Here is an 11,205-nt window from a genome sequence, read left to right as displayed (position 1 = left end):
TGCTAATGGATAGAATAACTTTCTTTTAGATTTTAATAATATGCCCATAGGGGCGATCTATTAAATGTTTTATTTAGAAATCTGTCTTGTGCTAAAACTTGCAATTGTTTCTTTTTATAAAGTGTCTGTGATTAGGCCTGAGGGGCGGCCTATACATCTGATAGACTTTCTATAATATACCAGAATTCAGCACATAAAGCAGCTCTATGGCTGCTCACAGCAGATGGAGATTTCAATTTGCTTCAAGAACGGCTAAATCTTTACCTTATTTATTACATGGTGTTCCCCTCTTCATAAATCCAGCACAAATCAGACTGGACTGTGACTCGCCTGTCTTAGGAAATTTCCCTCCTTAGTATTTATTGTGAGATGCAGCAAGAATAGAATTAAAATACAATTGAAAACAAATCCCCACCACTACCAGCAGGGGTCACTAAAGTACATTGTGACACCTGCCTGCAATCTACTAAACCTCCACCGGGGGGATATATTTCTATTATTTTACTCCTCGTATCAACTCTTTCCCCATTTATTCCATGTGTATTTTATTTAGGACTACTGCTAAAGAGAACCTGTCGCTTGCTTAAAAACAAAAAATTGAGTTATATTCTTTGTAAAAATTCCAGATCTCCCCCTGATTCTGCCACAGAAGAATCAGTGATTTTTACAAGTAATTTAACTGAAATTTTCTATAATTTTTCTTAAGAGCTTATATTTTCTTAAAGCCCTTCACATAAATCCTGTAGAAAAGCAGAGTGAAGCCGACCACATACACCACAATAAGCTAAAACCGCCACTGGTGCTGATATAGTCTAATATGTCCAAAAACTCTCATACTCTGAATGTGCAGTATTTCATCAGCACTATAGGAGCTGGAACTGACTTCCTTTCACCTCCCAGCATGCATTTCTCCTGCCATTGCCTTCACTGGACTATGCAGGATGACAGACAGGACAGGAATGAAGAGATGAAGCATCCACTTTCTGTAATGCATCTCTGCTCTTACAGGGTGGGTTACACTTAGACAACCCCTTTAAGACTTACATTGGTGACAGGTCACTAATGTATGATTGGTGGGGGTGAGACACCCGGGACTCCCACCAGTCAGCTGTTCCTGATGTCGGCGGCGTCACAAAACTGCTCAGTTATGGATCTGCACAGCGCCTGTATAGTGGCCGCGGCCGGTACTGCACATCCGCCCCCTATTCAAATCAATAGCAGGTGGAGTGCAGTGCCCGGTGGAGTGCAGTGCCCGGTCGCACCCACTGTGCAGCTCTGTAACTGATCAGTCCTGGCCGCTGACACCAGGAACAGCAGATTGGCGGGGGTGCAGAGTGTCGCACCCCCACCGATCAGACATTGATGACCTATACTAAGGATAAGTCATCAATGTTAAATGTTTAAGTCCCAGACAACTCCTTTAACAGGCTGTAGATATCACTATAGACAGCACTGGGGAAAATAATGACAGATGATTGACGTATGCTTTATTTGTTCCTGGAGCAATACACAGACTCCATAAACAGTGATCAGTGGGGGTGATCAGAGCCCCCCATCTCTTGGATATAACTATACGGTTCATGGTTTCATGTCCCCGGTATAAGAATCTTCACATTCACTTGATAAAGAGTCGGTAGACAGAGCACTGGACCGGTCCGGTCTCCTAACAGTCCAGTCTGTGCGGCCACGAGGCTCGCAGCTACGAGGTAAGTGTTTTAGGCAGTGAGTGCCCATCGCTCCTCATCCACCCGGGTGCAGAGAGATTTTTGCGGATTGAGTTCGGAGTTAGAGCCATGATCGGTGATCTCCAAGGTCGGCAGGTTACTTGTACAGAGCATTGAAGGCTCTTCCTATGACCAGTCTCCGAACCTCGGTAGTACCAGCCCCTATTTCATAAAGCTTGGCATCACGAAGGAAGCGGCCCATCGGGTAGTCGTTTATATAGCCATTGCCCCCTGTGGAGAAATAAACATTTATAAAAGAACAGTGAACATGGGGTGGTCTCAGTCTTCATGGGTAAAATTGCAAAATACGGTAAAAACTTTTCAATTTACTTCTTATTAAAAATCCTCTCAGACCTAGAGAAGAGAGATATTTTTAGGTCACCAGCCACCTCTGCCAGTCTGTCAGAGGTGGTCGGTCTCCTAGGGAAGGAGTGCTGTCCGCTCTGGATCCGGCCGGCTTCATTATGCCTCTGTCCTCTGATTCTCCAGGAGGGAAGGCTGCTTCTGATTGCAGCACTGGAGAGCGCACAGGACGGGTGGCACCTCTGGTCCGAACTGTCAATCATCAGGAGCAAGCAGGAAGCCAGAGGATGGGGAGCAGAGGACGGGAAGAACCTTTTAATGGGAATCTGTCAGCAGGATTGTCTATGTAATCTGAGATCAGAATAATGTCCGGCCAGATTCCAGCAATGTGTTACTACAGGGCTGTGTGCTGCTGTATCAATAAAATCAGTCTTAAATCAGCAGGATATTATCATTACAGCACTAGGTGTCTGATCAGCAGCTTTCTATCAATATATAGTGTACACAGGAAGGTGCCAATCAGTAGTGTGGGTGGGGTTATACACAGCTGCCAATCAGTGCTGTGGGCGGGGGTTATACACAGCTGCCAATCAGTGCTGTGGGCGGGGGTTATACACAGCTGCCAATCAGTGCTGTGGGCGGGGGTTATACACAGCTGCCAATCAGTGGTGTGGGCGGGGGTTATACACAGGAAGGTGCCAATCAGTAGTGTGGGTGGGGTTATACACAGCTGCCAATCAGTGCTGTGGGCGGGGGTTATACACAGCTGCCAATCAGTGGTGTGGGCGGGGGTTATACACAGCTGCCAATCAGTGGTGTGGGTGGGGTTATACACAGCTGCCAATCAGTGCTGTGGGCGGGGGTTATACACAGCTGCCAATCAGTGCTGTGGGCGGGGGTTATACACAGCTGCCAATCAGTGGTGTGGGCGGGGGTTATACACAGCTGCCAATCAGTGGTGTGGGCGGGGGTTATACACAGGAAGGTGCCAATCAGTAGTGTGGGTGGGGTTATACACAGCTGCCAATCAGTGCTGTGGGCGGGGGTTATACACAGCTGCCAATCAGTGGTGTGGGCGGGGGTTATACACAGCTGCCAATCAGTGGTGTGGGCAGGGGTTATACACAGGAAGGTGCCAATCAGTAGTGTGGGTGGGGTTATACACAGCTGCCAATCAGTGCTGTGGGCGGGGGTTATACACAGCTGCCAATCAGTGGTGTGGGCGGGGGTTATACACAGCTGCCAATCAGTGGTGTGGGCGGGGGTTATACACAGCTGCCAATCAGTGGTGTGGGCAGGGGTTATACACAGCTGCCAATCAGTGGTGTGGGCGGGGGTTATACACAGCTGCCAATCAGTGGTGTGGGCGGGGGTTATACACAGCTGCCAATCAGTGGTGTGGGCGGGGGTTATACACAGCTGCCAATCAGTGGTGTGGGCGGGGGTTATACACAGCTGCCAATCAGTGGTGTGGGCGGGGGTTATACACAGCTGCCAATCAGTGGTGTGGGCGGGGGTTATACACAGCTGCCAATCAGTGGTGTGGGCGGGGGTTATACACAGCTGCCAATCAGTGGTGTGGGCAGGGGTTATACACAGCTGCCAATCAGTGGTGTGGGCGGGGGTTATACACAGCTGCCAATCAGTGGTGTGGGCAGGGGTTATACACAGCTGTCAATCAGTGGTGTGGGCAGGGGTTATACACAGCTGCCAATCAGTGGTGTGGGCGGGGGTTATACACAGCTGCCAATCAGTGGTGTGGGCGGGGGTTATACACAGCTGCCAATCAGTGGTGTGGGCGGGGGTTATACACAGCTGCCAATCAGTGGTGTGGGCAGGGGTTATACACAGCTGCCAATCAGTGGTGTGGGCGGGGGTTATACACAGCTGCCAATCAGTGTTGTGGGCGGGGGTTATACACAGCTGCCAATCAGTGGTGTGGGCGGGGGTTATACACAGCTGCCAATCAGTGGTGTGGGCGGGGGTTATACACAGCTGCCAATCAGTGGTGTGGGCGGGGGTTATACACAGCTGCCAATCAGTAGTGTGGGCGGGGGTTATACACAGCTGCCAATCAGTGGTGTGGGCGGGGGTTATACACAGCTGCCAATCAGTGGTGTGGGCAGGGGTTATACACAGCTGCCAATCAGTGGTGTGGGCGGGGGTTATACACAGCTGCCAATCAGTGGTGTGGGCGGGGGTTATACACAGCTGCCAATCAGTGGTGTGGGCGGGGGTTATACACAGCTGCCAATCAGTGGTGTGGGCGGGGGTTATACACAGCTGCCAATCAGTGGTGTGGGCAGGGGTTATACACAGCTGCCAATCAGTGGTGTGGGCGGGGGTTATACACAGCTGCCAATCAGTAGTGTGGGTGGGGTTATACACAGCTGCCAATCAGTGGTGTGGGCGGGGGTTATACACAGCTGCCAATCAGTGGTGTGGGCGGGGGTTATACACAGCTGCCAATCAGTGGTGTGGGCGGGGGTTATACACAGCTGCCAATCAGTGGTGTGGGCGGGGGTTATACACAGCTGCCAATCAGTGGTGTGGGCGGGGATTATACACAGCTGCCAATCAGTGGTGTGGGCGGGGGTTATACACAGCTGCCAATCAGTAGTGTGGGCGGGGGTTATACACAGCTGCCAATCAGTAGTGTGGGCGGGTGTTATACACAGCTGCCAATCAGTGGTGTGGGCGGGGGTTATACACAGCTGCCAATCAGTAGTGTGGGCGGGGGTTATACACAGCTGCCAATCAGTAGTGTGGGCGGGGGTTATACACAGCTGCCAATCAGTAGTGTGGGCGGGGGTTATACACAGCTGCCAATCAGTAGTGTGGGCGGGGGTTATACACAGCTGCCAATCAGTAGTGTGGGCGGGTGTTATACACAGCTGCCAATCAGTGGTGTGGGAGGGGTTATACAGGGCTAAGCATTTAGAGCTCTGCAGCAGAGAAAACTGTTTTTGTATCAAAAATGACACATCGCTGGAATCAGGGTCTCTGCCCCTCCACCATGCTGCTCTCCGATTATATAACAAAAACCTACTTAAAGATTCCCTTAAAGTGAATACAGGCAACAATCTAAACCTGACACCTTTACTTGCACAAATCGCAACGCTTGTCAACACTGAATTCCTAAACATTGGAGATGCCTATATATGAAAACACAGCGGTGGTGGTGCGCTTGCTCCCAGAGCCATCCCAGTCTTTTCATACAGGTGAAGACACATAGGGCAAGTTTCATTTGCAGTTAAAATTTAAAGTCATTTTCTCATTTTTTTTTTTTTTTTACATCTTGGATCATTACTTGATGGGGTTTTTTTTGCACCAAAATAATTCTTCAAAATGGCGCACACAGTACAATGAATTCTTTATTTTCGTCTTTAATCTTTTTTTTTTTGTGACTTTAATGAAAAAAAAATTGGATGCTCCTCTAACACAGCGCAAAATTTTGTGCGAGAAATGTATCATATAAAATCAATTATGGAGGTTATATTTTTCGGGCACAGAGTTTGCTCAATTGATGAATCGGCTGAAAACATTAGGCAAAAAAAAACCAAAAAAAACCCCCACAGCCGTAATGGTGATCGCTTTGTGTTGTGGACTGCTGGAAACATCGAGGGCAAAACTGAAGAATAAATATGTATCAGTAGTGCTGGTGGATTTAGGTGTTGGCCAAAAGGCACAGGTTAGACTCTCCTTACCTAGACACTGAATACCATCGAGGGCCACTTGGGTAGCAGATTCAGCAGAGTAAAGGATAACGCCAGCACAATCCTGTAAGTAAATGACATGTTCCCAATTTATCACATACAATAACCAGAATTGAAGAAGAACAAAAATTCTACTTTAAAGAGGACATGTCACCAAGTCAGAAGTGACCAGTGTTTGCCCTTACTTTATTCCCGCTGCTCCCCCGAGTATTACACTTTTTCATTTTTTTAAATCCACCATACGGTTGCAGAGATATGGGCCTTTTTATTTAGTGTTGATTGTGTGTAATCTTTATAAGGGGGCGTGGCCCACAGGATAATTATGCAGAGCAGCCTAAAGACACACCCCTGAGGATCCTGTGAGCCACGCCCCCTTTGATATAGATCATAAAATTTAGCAGTAAGTAAAAAGGCCCATATCTCTGGAACAGTATGGCAGATTTAAAAAAAAATAAAAAATCATGTTCAGGGAAGAAGTAGGAATACAATAAAAGAAAGAAAAAAAAAAGCTCCCTTTTCATCTAAAGACAGGTCAATGTTTAATAAGACCCCTCTTCGGTGGGGTCTCCTCTTCGGTGGGGTCTCCTCTTCGGTGGGGTCTCCTCTTCGGTGGGGTCTCCTCTTGGGTCTCCTCTTTGGTGGGCCTCCTCTTGGGTCTCCTCTTCGGTGGGGTCTCCTCTTTGGTGGGGTCTCCTCTTTGGTGGGTCTCCTCTTCGGTGGGTCTCCTCTTGGGTCTCCTCTTCGGTGGGTCTCCTCTTCGGTGGGGTCTCCTCTTCGGTGGGGTCTCCTCTTCGGTGAGGTCTCCTCTTTGGTGGGTCTCCTCTTGGGTCTCCTCTTCGGTGGGTCTCCTCTTCGGTGGGGTCTCCTCTTCGGTGCCAATTCTGGTGTTCTTAACAGAAGCATACAGTCTAGATCACGTGAAGTCATTATCGGTCTTTACTCCTCTTTGGTCAGACCTCATCTGGAATACTGTGTACAGTTTTGGGCACCACATTTTAAAAAAGACATCGACAAACTGGAGCAAGTTCAGAGAAGAGCGACCAGAATGGTGACTGGTCTGCAAACCATGTCCTATGAGGAACGGTTGCAGGATTTGGGAATGTTTAGCTTGCAAAAAAGAAGACTGAGAGGAGACTTAATAGCTGTCTACAAATATGTCAAGGGCTGTCACATTGTAGAAGGATCATCTTTATTCTCATTTGCACAAGGAAAGACTAGAAGCAATGGGATGAAACTAAATGGGAGGAGACACAGATTAGATATTAGAAAAAACTTTTTGACAGTGAGGGTGATCAATGAGTGGAACAGGCTGCCACGAGAGGTGGTGAGTTCCCCTTCAATGGACGTCTTCAAACAGAGGCTGGACAGACATCTGTCTGAGATGATCTAGTGAATCCTGCTTTGAGCAGGGGGTTGGACCAGATGACCCAGGAGGTCCCTTCCAACTCTACTATTCTATGATTCTATGATTCACATGCTGTTGTGCAAATGGAATAGACAATAGATGGAAATTATTGGCAATTATCAAGACACCCTCAATAAAGGAGTGGTTCTGCAGGTGGGGACCACAGACCACATCTCAGTACCAGTGCTTTCTGGCTGATGTTTTGGTCACTTTTCAATGTTGGTTGTGCTTTCACACACGTGGTAGCATGAGACGGACTCTACAACCCACAGAAGTTGCTCAGGTAGTGCAGCTCATCAAGGATGGCACATCAGTGAGAGCTGTGGCAAGAAGGTTTGCTGCATCTGTCAGCGTAGTGTCCAGAGGCTGGAGACACTACCAGGAGACAGGCCAGTACACCAGGAGACGTGGAGGGGGCCGTAGGAGGGAAACAACCCAGCAGCAGGACCGCTACCTCCGCCTTTGTGCAAGAAGCAACAGGAGGAGCACTTCCAGAGCCCTGCAAAATGACCTCCAGCAGGCCACAAATGTGCATGTGTCTGCACAAACTGTTAGAACTGACTCCATGAGGGTGGTATGAGGGCCCGACGTCCACACATGGGGGTTGTGCTCACAGCCCAACACTGTGCAGGACGCTTGGCATTTGCCACAGAACACCAGGATTGGCAAACTCGCCACTGGCTCCCTGTGCTCTTCACAGATGAAAGCAGGTTCACACTGAGCACATGTGACAGACGTGACAGAGTCTGGAGACGCCGTGGAGAGCGATCTGCTGCCTGCAACATCCTTCAGCACGACCGGTTTGGCAGTGGGTCAGTAATGGTGTGGGGTGGCATTTCTTTGAAGGGCCGCACAGTCCTCCATGTGCTCGCCAGAGGTAGCCTGACTGCCATTAGGTACCGAGATGAGATCCTCAGGCCCCTTGTGAGACAATATGCTGGTGCAGTGGGCCCTGAGTTCCTCCTAATGCAGGACATTGCAGTGTGTATTTTCTTATGTCCATGTATTTACTACTAAAAGTAATTTTTTACATTTAGATTTCATTTTTCACTGGTTATTACAGACTTATTGCTTCCCTGCACATTCAAGTTTCATGTTTTCTTTGGGCATAGATCAGCTAAAAGGCACTCAGGAAAAAAAAACAGATGAAAGATCTACAAACTCTCCCTTAAGACTGTCAGAAGGAGCTCACTGATAGATTCTCAGTTAGCTAATTTTGCAGCCAGGAATAGACAGTGCAGCACAGATGCTACAGAACGCAACATTTTTAATGAAACTCAATAACGGAAATCAATTTTAGCCCCAAATACTTGCATTAAAGTAAAAAAAACAAATGGCCGCAAAGCAGGACAACCGCTTTAACTCCTTACCAACATCAGCCGTACATGTCTGGTATAAGTCAGTAGCGGGTGCATGGAGCAGAGTCAGCTCGCCCCGTACATGGCAGATAATGGCTGTGACAAACAACCAGGACCTGCCTCTAAGAGCTGCGAGTGGAGCGAAGATCTGCCCACCACTGTTAACCTGTTCAGTGCTGCTGTCAATCTCTAACAGCAGCATTAACAGCGCGCCGGCATTGGGATGCATCGTTCCATGCGCCCACCGGCGCTCCTGTGACGCGATCACAGGGCACACACGGACTGCTATGACATCCGGGGGTCTGCTGAAGCCTCCATGCCTGTCATCATAAAGCTTCATTTGGGCTGTAAAGAAGAAAGTGATTTTGCTATATGGAGCATTACTGTGGTATCGCTGTATATAGCACAAGCAATCAGATAATGTATACAAATGCAGTGAAAATTAAAAAAAAAAAAAAAAGTCTAAAATATTAAAACCCCACACGTTCAACTCACCTCCCACTAAAAATAAAGATAATAAAAATATACACATTTGTGGTATGGTCTCTTTCAGAGAAATACAATCTATCCAAATATAAAAAACAAACGATCAGTGAACACAGAAAAAAATTCAAAAAGACAAAATTGCATTTTTTTCGTTCGGCACAATACTACAGAAAATCCTGTAAGAAGCGATGACCATGTCATATGTGTCCCAAAATGTTATCAATAAAGTCCTCTTGCCCTTCAAAAAATAAGCCCCCACACAGCTCCATCAACCCGAAAAACGAAAATGTTACGGGTCTCAGAAAAAATGGTGACACCATAAAAAAAAAGTTTTTTTCTTTTGCCAAAACTCTTGGAGAAGTTTGGTCTTGCTGTAATCACACTGAGGAGTAGGATCCTATTACCAGGTCATTTTCACCACACTATGTGCGCCGATAAAACCGTTCCCAGAAAAACAGTGTCAGGCTTTTTTTTTCCTCGCACTTTTACTGCACTTGGAATTTTTTCCCGTCTTCTAGTACTATGTGGTAAATGAATGGTGTGATTTATAAGTACCGCTCGTCCTGCAAAATAACAAGACCTCACACTATGTGGACAGACATGAAAAAGTTATAGCCCTTGGAAAAAGCCAAGGAAAAAACAGAAAAAAAACATCAATTGGTTCTGTTGGGAAGGTGTAAAGCTGAAGAAACGCATGTAACAGCAGAATATGGAGGAAGGTGAGATATCACCGGCTGGTGGATACTACCTGCTCCATCGCTGGCAGAGTAACCCATCCCCATGGTGGCCGCTGAGATCTTCTCTTGTAGAAACGTCTCCAAAATCTATAAAACATCGGGAACAGTCAGCAGAGGGTTTGGTGATTGGCTCATATTGGCGATATACCCAGGGAAGATTGGGAATGAATAGGATTGGCTGTTAGATATGTGATCTCTTCAATTAAAGGGGATGTCTAGTTGGAACAAGTTATCCCTGATCTCTGGATAGGTGATGACTCTTAGATCGGTGGGTTTGGCCGCTATGACCCAATCAGCAGAACAGCACTTATAGATAGAAGTGAGCGAAGTGCAAATGTTCAACCGCCGGTCCGTTCATTCTCTATGGGGGGCGCTGTACTCAGCTTTCTCCTGCATAGAGAATGAATGGAGCGGTGGTCCGGGGAAGTACTAGCAGGGATTAGTTGGGTTCCCAGCAGATCTAGAAGTTGTCACTTATCATGTGTTGGGGAATAATGACTTATCCTCTGATAAATGTGCTGATTCCTGTCAGTTGTGGTCGCTGAGTGCGTGTGATGGGATGTGGCTCCGTCCGTTATATTATATCACGTCTTATACCTATAATCTCGCTGATCGCAGGTGTCTGTCTTCACACTCAGATGAGATGGAGCAAACTGACCATATAGAACTTTTTTTTTTTTTCAAATTCAAACCGAGCAATCCTATTGGCTGAGTATGAATGCAGTTACCATGGTGACAGAAGTAGCTGCAGATATAAAGGGACAAGATACTAATATTGTACTAAAGTGTATTTTATTATATACTTCACATAACTGACTGGGTGCACCTTGGTGCTGGTGGGATGGCTTTTTTTTTTTTTAATCAAAAACCATGTTTACTAAGTACCCTATATTATATATATATTTCCTATTGCTTTTTACTTACTTATAGCAGGGTATATGTTCATATTGTTTCTATCCTAAGTTTGTCTATTTTCTAATAGAGACATGACCAGTCCTCTTTAGAATTTTATAGTGACCCCATTGAGGTCATGGACTGATATTGGGGATTGCAGAGTTGGGGCAAGGTGTTGGTGCTAAGTAAGTGACATCAAATGAAGGCTATGGTGCATACATAGTAAATCAGTCTTGTTATTCCACAGAAATCCTGTTCTATAACACAAAATATCTTCACATGGTGAGGAGTTGTGTTGTGTTTTTCTCCATTTACATTCTAGCGTGGTGATCACATAAAATGTAAAATTCCTATTCAATAATTACTGAATGACAGTAGCCTGTATCCCTGGAGGACAAGTCATTTACCGGTTAACCAGGTTTGATGTTCTAATGCATTTAGATGTTTCAGTATTTGTATATATGTATATATTTTTTTTCCCCCCTTAAGGGTATTCAAGCGCAAACGGTGGCAAACTTCTTCCTCTCCTTTGAAGCACAGCTTTCAATTATTCCTATCGTAAACCAGGTAAAAAGCTTCGAG

The 11,205-nt window shown here is 46.5% G+C and overlaps 1 long non-coding RNA gene across 1 annotated transcript; it reads right to left on the bottom strand.

Annotated features, from left to right (window-relative positions):
* Window positions 1–1,465: 1,465 nt before the first annotated feature.
* LOC141218949 (uncharacterized) lies at window positions 1,466–5,815 on the bottom strand. The gene is made up of 2 exons (XR_012287586.1): window positions 5,735–5,815; window positions 1,466–1,955 (listed from the first exon to the last, which is right to left on the bottom strand). It is a non-coding gene; the product is annotated as an uncharacterized lncRNA (long non-coding RNA).
* Between the last annotated feature and the right edge of the window lie 5,390 nt (window positions 5,816–11,205).

This window comes from Phyllobates terribilis, unplaced genomic scaffold (assembly GCF_046119375.1).
Source record: "Phyllobates terribilis strain yellow unplaced genomic scaffold, ASM4611937v1 Scaffold_252__1_contigs__length_2834547, whole genome shotgun sequence".
NCBI classification, from domain to species: domain Eukaryota; kingdom Metazoa; phylum Chordata; class Amphibia; order Anura; family Dendrobatidae; genus Phyllobates; species Phyllobates terribilis.
This window is presented reverse-complemented; position numbering and strand designations above follow the sequence as displayed.